We start from the raw sequence: 8,776 nt of genomic DNA on the forward strand, positions 1-8,776 counted from the left end.
AGTACAATTACCAATTATTAAATATGGAGTAATTTGTGCAATAGGAAATGAATCAAGTGGAAATAGATGTTTTTATTTCATCCTCTATAGTTGGCAGTAAGAACCTTGCCATTCAAGATGCACACAGGGATACTCAGGAGTTTGTGGGAGCTCCTAGGAAGAATACTAGACAATGGAGACAAGTAGCCAAGTTTAGTGACTATGTGGTACTAGTTAGTTAGTTGGTAGATAGTGAGCCTTCCAAGTATCAAGAGGCTACAAACCATCAAGTATGGTGATATGTTATGGTTGAGGAACATTCCTTGATATGGAAAAATGGTGTATCAGAGGTAGTTCCTAGATAGTTGGATCATGTTGGATCTATAAGATAAAGCCCAGTGCAAATGGTTGAATCTAGAAATAAAATGAAAGGTTTGTCGATAAGGGGTTCTCAGAGGAGGAAATAGACTATGAGGAGACATTTTCTCTAGTGACCAGGTATACTTCTATACGAATTGTGATCTCATTTGTAGTACAATTGGGATGGAAAATCCATCAAATGGATGTCAAGACAACTTTTTTCAATGGTGAATTTAAGGAGGACATGTACATAGAGAAACTAGAAAACTTTGTAGCACACAATGAAGAAAACCACATGTGAAAATTGAAGAAATCTTTGTATAAAATCAAGCAGGCTCCCAAAGTGTGGTATGAGTGTATTGATACATGCTTGTTGGAAATGGACTTTATGAAGAGTGAAGCAAATGCTAACCTCTAGTAATTGGTGGTTCGGGTGAGGTTATCATTCTTGTTCTATATGTGGATGGCATATTTCTTATAAGTACACTAGGCCTTATAGAGGATTTCAAGAGAGACCTTAAAGAAGAGTTCAAGATGAAGGATTTAAGACTTATGCAATAATTTCCAAGCATGAGGTGTGTTAGAAAGATAGAGAGATTTTCCTTGGTCAAGGGAAACTTTTCATTGAAATATTGAAGAGATTCATTATGGAGGATTACAAAGCCATGTCTACCAATAATCATGAATTGGAGGAAGGTAGATACATCCAGGGAAAAGGATGTAGATCCCACCTTATATAAGCAATTGATTGGCTTGATTTTGTATTTGGTCAACACTAGGCCAAATACATGTTGGTTAACAGCTTTTTCTTTTGTGTTTGATTTATAACTTGACTCTTGAAATTCCCAATGTGTGGAGAAACAAAATGATGTTACCAATAGATGGGTCACTAGATTGAAAGGTACAACTCCCTTAGATTGAAAATATTTGCATTAGTCTTTGTCTTTAATAGATCGGGGATTTTGGGGTTATGCTCTTAACCAAAGAGTAATAGAGGATAACCAAGATGGTCATAACCACAACTCTCAACAGCCATAGATATGGTTGATATGAGCTATCTTTCAGTTCTTCTATACTACTTATAACTTCTATTCTAAATCTACTCCTACTACCACAACAACTTGATGTTAGAAGTGCACAATGAGAACAGAGAATCCAACCCAAGTGGCTCTCTAACTAGTCAAGATAGCCCAACAATAATCTCCCAATTCACTCACTTTCAAATCCCATAGTACACAAAGAAAACTATACTATCTAAATGAGACAAGAAGAAGAAGAAGAAAGACCCAATGATGGAGTGATTCAAAGCCCACCCTATCAAGTTACAACAACTTAAATTCTAACCCAAACTTAAACAACTTCTCATCAAACAAACACACTCCTAGCTAATGAAGTGAAAATGGAACTACTATGAAATACATTACAACCTAGAAAAAGAACCAAAATTGTATATGGAAAAGAAACACAAAGTCTACTTATACTGTCAACATTACACTAATTCTTACATCAATAAGAAATCAACAACATCATACACATTTGTCTTTCAATTCCAAGGAAAAATAATCTAACATGAAATGAATGAAAAAAACTCTACTATAAATTTGGTATCAAAGCCACAAGCTCATTCACACTAAAACTTTGTCAATCTTTCACTTAACTTTCAAAATCACATATATAGGCCCTTTTAGATTTGGCTAGATGATTACATTATAGATAATTTGAAGGGAATTAGCTAGAAATAGGATTGACTATCAGTTATCCTTTACAAAATGCAAGGATGTGAGGAGAAATTCCATATTTGGCTACAATAAATAGAGGAAGTAGACAAAGAATAAAACTTGGCAAAATTTAGATCGAAGAATCCTCATGGCAAGAATTATAACACTTCAGTTCTTCTTTATGGAAATGGCTTTATGTGATCTAAACACATCCAATACCATCCTTATTTCTTTGACACTTAGAATATAAATATTATCAACTTTTATCACCTAGTAATCATGGTCTTCTATTAGATCCTCCACCATGGTGACTTTAGACTGCAGCTTTTCTGATGTCTTCTTCAATGTTCCATTAATGACAACTAGCTCTGAGATCTTAGAATATTGAAAGTTGGTGAGACTAATGGATTCTTCTATGAATTCTAGGAACTTCACCTTCATTTTCTCAATGTCTACTAATTTCTTGTTTGTAGTTATATATGACTTAGTGTGCAAATCTTTGAGATACACGTAGACCTTTTAAATTAATTTTTTCACATCATCATACACACTCTTCAACTCCTATCCAATCTTAACCAAGCTTTCCTTTTTGAATTCTATTGATTTCTTCTAGTGAAGAAATATCTATTCAACTCCTATCCAATATTAACCAAGCTTTACTAGTCCTAAGGATTTCAAGACTGTTGGCAACATAATTCTTCATGCTTATCACTTCTTGAAGCAACACCAATTCATATGTTAGCTTCTCTGACTCCATTTTCATTGAAACTTGGTGTGCAATTATAGCCTCTCTCAACCTATCCACCTCCAAAATCATATTGCCTAGGTCCTCATTTAAAGGAGGACCTTGAGCCTTCAAATATTCAATCCATGTTTGACTAATCTACCAAAGATGCCTCTCTTGTTGCAGTTTCATCAACAAGTTTTTATTCTCCTTCGTTCTTAGATCAAATTTGCTTGCAGAAGCACTATTCACTAGTACTATGGCTAAAGGTCCAAGCATGGCTCTGACATAATTAGTTAGTTCCTTATTGGAGGCCTTTAGTGTCTCCTTTGTTGAATTCAATTCCTCCAATATATCTTCAATTCTTATGTTTGTTTATTTCCATATGTTTACCATAGAATCATGTATTGGTGTCCTTATATCAATTGTCTTCATCTGGAAAACCTGGAGTTAATTCCTCAATTCTTACCTCTTGTTGACATTTAACTATCTCTACTACCATGTATCATGTCTTTTCATCTATGGCCAAAGAAACAAGTGTCTCTTTCTTTCTTCACCTTTTGTGATGTTGGTTGTGGATGTTACATAGCTTGTGCAATGAGATTCTTTAGTGGAGCACTCTCCTCCATTATTCTATTCTTTCTATCAATAGTTTCCTCTAACCAAGAGTCAACTAAGAGGACCTTCAATGTTGATTGGAGAGCTGATGGGGCAAAACCTTCTAGCCACTAGGGGAGTTTTTTTTTTTTTTTTCCTAGCTAAAGAAAGGAAATATCATCATTTTAGTAACAGAATGCACATGAAGATTACCTTGATCTATGTTTTCTATCTATTGTGGAGTAACTTTGTATTTTGATCACTATTAGGTCCACCCTCTAGTTGATTACTATATCCATCTAGTTGATAATAAGCACCATGGAGGAGTCTTTAGTAACAAATTTCTCCTTCTCTTTTCCCCTCTCTTTTTCTATCCTAGCATCTCCATCTTTTCTTGTATTAGGCAGAGATCCTCCTCCACAAGTTGGAGGGACTTAAATATTCTTATTTGGTGGCTAACCTCCACCTCATCCACCTACAAACCTTTAAGGTCCAATGGATGCAAAAGTGGTGGTTGTTTCAGTGGATGTAGCAATGGACTAGGTATGGGAAACTCCTGCAGATACCCCAGTTGAAGAACCATTGGCTCCAATGTTCTTTTTCTCTCTCTCTCTCTCTAGTCCACTCCACCCACTTTTCAGCTCTCTTTATAATTCCATCCATCAAAATTTCTAACTTATCAACAACTAGGAATTCAAGTGGGATAGACAAAATAAGTTTGTCTTTTATTTATTTCTCATAATTAGTGGATGTTCTATTAGACCTATTAGCATCAATATCATCCACACTGATCCTTATATTGTACAATTTTACTTGCTCCATTGTGCAGGAGCACATTAGGGAAGGGAAAAATCATAGAGCATTTTTGGCTTGTAAATGGTCTAGCCAACCATTTGATGAATAAGGACTAATTATGAACTCCCAAGGTGTGTCTAGGAGATGTAAATAGATAGAGGGGAAGTCCTAATCATAAACTTAAAAGATAGGACCTAAGAATGACAAGAAGGAAAATTTTGGTCAAGGAGGCAAAATATGGAAAAAATTCCATTAAATGGGGCAAGGAGTGATTTGGAGTGGTCTTTATCTATTATTGGAACATTCTAGGAGGTTTGAAATCAAACTGGATTAGTTTGGAAGGCCAAGAAGCCATATAGCAAAAAATTGTCAAATTGCTCATTGACAACTTTTCAATTTTTGCAATGTTGCAATGACAAGTTTTGCATTTTTCTAGGAAAAGGAAAAGAGAGATTTTGTAACTCAACCCAAGGGTTTTTACGTTTAATGGAAGTTTATATAAGCATCATCCAACTCATTAATAAGGGTTGGTTATGTGAATGTAGGGACAATTCATGAAAGAACAAGAAATTGCTAATAGGAAACGAGGTGTTTGATTGGAAGTTTTTTTTCTTGTGTTTTGCTTATTTTTCTAAATGGAATAGATGGTGGAGGTCATGTAGTGACTTTTTGAAATCTTGGCTTGGTCTTTATCATTCATTTTATTAGGTTTTAAAAATCATTTTGTTTCATCATTCCTATTGGTTTGATTTGATAGGGTTACACTAAAATGGCTAAAACTTGAGTTTCCATAGTTGAAAACCTATGACCTATGGTAATAAATCAATGGCCTATGTATATTATGTAAATAAAAATTTTGATGGTTTCAAGAGTCAGTTAGGTATTTTTGCAAGTGAGCCCTAGGAAAACTAGTGAAAGCTTGGCAAGGTGCAGTGTTGCTTGCAAGAGAGTTCTAGTATGAACAATAATTGGCATGTGCCAATCTTGATTGGGAAATGGTTCAGTAGGGTTTTAGGTGTCCACAAACTAGAGGATAAGGTCTAGTGCATAGTTTAGGCTATCTTATAAGTTGGATTGTTGTCCTTACCCTTGAAACCCTCAAAATAGGGGTATTCTAGAAAGGTATTGTATGAAGACAAAGGTACTTTTTAGTGGCCGATATTCACAAATTGGATATTTTGAGAATTTTTTGGCTAGTAATTTGACTAATAATTTAAGATTTGATACAACCTGAATCACCATAGTTTTATAAAATTTAGTTCTAGAATATTTAAAATCGCTCAACAATTTATTTTATTGAAAAGTTTAAACTATAATATTCACCACAATATTCGTTACATAATTAGATTTTAGTCATATATTATTGGAGAAATTAAATTAAACTAACCAATAATTATCATAATATATAGTCACTTTAGGGATATATCACCAATATTTAGTTTTTACTATTGATTTAAAGTATATGTAACAATCCTCATAATATTGCACAAGGTAAAAAAATGTTCAATTTTGATTTGTAATATTCCATGGTGATTAATGAACTTCCTATTATTATTGAGATTCATCAATATATTATTAAAAAAAAATTATGATTCAAAAATAATTGCCATATTAATCATATTTAGAATAAAAAATTAAGAGATTTGTCAATCGAAATATTTTTGTTTTTTCAAAATAATCAAAGATTCGCCAATATTTTATATCTTTTTTTGGAGGCAATTTTCTTAAAGTTTATCTTGATGGGCACCATGAAGGCTTAAGACCTAAAAAGCCCTTGAGCCTAGATCAATTAGAAATAAAGTCTAGAAGGAATCAATATGGCTTGCTAAGAGTTTTAGGAAGTTATTGAAGAACCCTTGTTTTTAGGAGTGGTAATTGGGGCTCTTTGAGCTACAAGGCCAAATAGAGCAAGAATGGGTTTTAGGTGTGTGAAACCCAACAAGATGGTGCAAAATGGCTTGGAATGTGTCAAGAACCTCATTAGAAAGGTCTTAGATTGGTTTTTCCTTGATGGGAGCATTTGGTGGACTTTTGGCTCAATAGGCCAAAGAAGTGAATAGTTGGGATTTTGGAGTTAGAGGTGTGAAAATTGAATTGATTGATGAGTTTCTTGGTGGAAGGGGATCAGGATAGAGTCCTATATGTTAGGATTAGAGAAGAGACCCTAAGAAGGCTAAGAGGTAGCCTTGGTAGAGAAAAAAGGCTCTAAGAAAAAGAATCTCCCCATCAAAGTGGTATTAGAGCCATTAGATTAAGGGTTGTGATGGTATGATTTTTCCTACTAAATCAAGTGGGTCTACAAAGATGGTGACCAATGAAGAATTAGCTAAAGAGGTAGATGAGAAAAATAAGATCACAGATGAGAAAATTAGGCTTCTAGATGAGTTTATAGAAGGGATGAAGGACAAATTGAAGGAAATGGAAGAGGCAACTCTAGCAAAGGGAGATGAAGATACTAGCACCAACAAAGGAAAGAGGAAGGTAGATTTGGAGGATGAAATTCCTAAACCTGATCCTCCACTTGGTGAGCAAGAACCATTGCTCAAGGCCATCAAAAAATTTGGAGGAAAGAGTCTTGAGAATATTCTAATGTTCTATGGGAAGATGGATAAAGAAGTAGTCCTATAATAGATTGAGAGCATTGAAAATCATGTGCAAGAGGAAAGAGAGAGTGAAGAATAGAAACCAATAGCCAACTAGAAGGCTATGGTAGAAATGATAAAGGAGGCCTATTTATTAGAGGACTACGAGATCCAACTTCACAAGCAAAGGAAAACTCTCAAGAAAAATGATCTTGATGTGGATTCCTACACCAAGGGGTTCCAAAAATGAGCTCTAAGGTCAAGGGTATTGTTACCCATTTTTATCACCATGTAAAATGGGTATGTTGACCAGCCATATTTCTTAGGGTTGTGAGAATAATTTTTCTAACTCATTAATACCCATGCAATTAGGGGATACGTAAAATGTTGACCATGCTTTATCATTATATCCCTAGGTTTTAATCTTCCAAATCCTCATATCTTATGATTACACAAATTTCATTATAATCTTCATATTTTGCAGGTCCCATTTTTTCACAAAATTAGGAGAATCATGAGGGCCTTTGATCTTTAGCGGATCAAAGGTTGTTGCTTTGTCACTAATGGAAACTACATGCTCTTTATCCATAGAGACAAGGTGAAAAATGGACACATAGCATGCTAGCCCCTCTTTCTTAAGTTCTGGCATAATGCATCATACATCTTTCCATCAATTGATCTTTCCAGGATTGATAGTCCTTTCTATATCATCATGGAAAGTTGCAAGGTCTTTATCCAAAGCGACATAGCAAGCACTTGCCACATGGATATACAAGATCAACCTCAGATGGTGGGCTACAATATGACAAAAGTGATATTAGAATAGGCCAACATATAGATGCATTCCCATTGGCTGGAGGTTTCAAGAGGCACATAGAATCACCATAGATCTGCCAAAGATCTATGGCGGACATTTCATAAGTGAAAGATGGTGCATGTATGATGAGTAGTTTGTCAAGAGATCTCAAGGACCATTCACATAGGTCATGATCTTCAGAAACTTGGTTTTTCATAAGATCGTGAAGGTCAAATATGAAGTTTCTAATGCTAGGCCAGTAAAGGAAAAGGGTAATTTTAAGGTCGTAAGGGGCCGAAAAAGCATATTCTGATGCTACGATACATGGTTTTTTGCATGGGTGTAGAGCTATTTTAATGGGCTCATGGTGCTATGATACAAAGGAAGTTTCTAATGATCATAAGATTGTGAAGCTAGTGTTCTCATTTCAACTATGAAATCAACCAAAGGGTGATGTAGTAACAATGCATAAATGAAGTTGTGTGGTTTGGCATTGATCGAGGGGATGAGTTGGTGATCCAAATGACTCAATTTTAATGAATTTCTGATCTACATTTTAGTATGGGGATGGTGGAGCTTAGATTAGATCACTTCTATGGGATGATCGTCAATAAATATATGTCATTTCTTAAATATAGTTGTGAATGTTAATGTTGTATCGATGGGGTGGTTGTGAATTTGATCTTTGATTGCCACAAGAAGCAAAGGGTAGTTAAGGTACTCTTGCAGCATGTAGAACCTAGCTTTTTCATGATTATTCTCTTGGTGTTGAACATAATGGGAGATGTAAAACTTAATCTAGTGAATTTAATTCTCTAAGATATCTATTCTCTTCCATTGATTTTCTTACTTGTGCCCCTCCCATCTAAAGCTTGTTTCAATCCTGCTCTATTTAAGGTTTCCCAAGATGTGGAGAAGGGGTTGACATTTTTGAAGTCTTATGCAAGATAAGATTGTTGAGATCACTTAGGAGTCCTTCATTCTTCTCTCAACACATTGATTTATTTTTAAAATCAATCTAGATGAATTTTTTTCAATGATCTTTGATATTTGAATGAAGGATTAATCTTAGAACCCTTATTGTGTCTACTTGTGGCTTACATTTCTGATTTGATAGAATTTCTCGATATTTTCCTCTTTTAAATCCCTAGATTCCATCTTAGCTTTAACTAGAAGTGAGATTTGATTATTCACATAGGTTACAAGTCAAGATACTCTATTTCCA

The sequence above is a fragment of the Cupressus sempervirens genome, chromosome 5 (assembly GCF_028749045.1).
Source record: "Cupressus sempervirens isolate cs-2001-9-10 chromosome 5, ASM2874904v1, whole genome shotgun sequence".
Classification (NCBI taxonomy): Eukaryota; Viridiplantae; Streptophyta; class Pinopsida; order Cupressales; family Cupressaceae; genus Cupressus; species Cupressus sempervirens.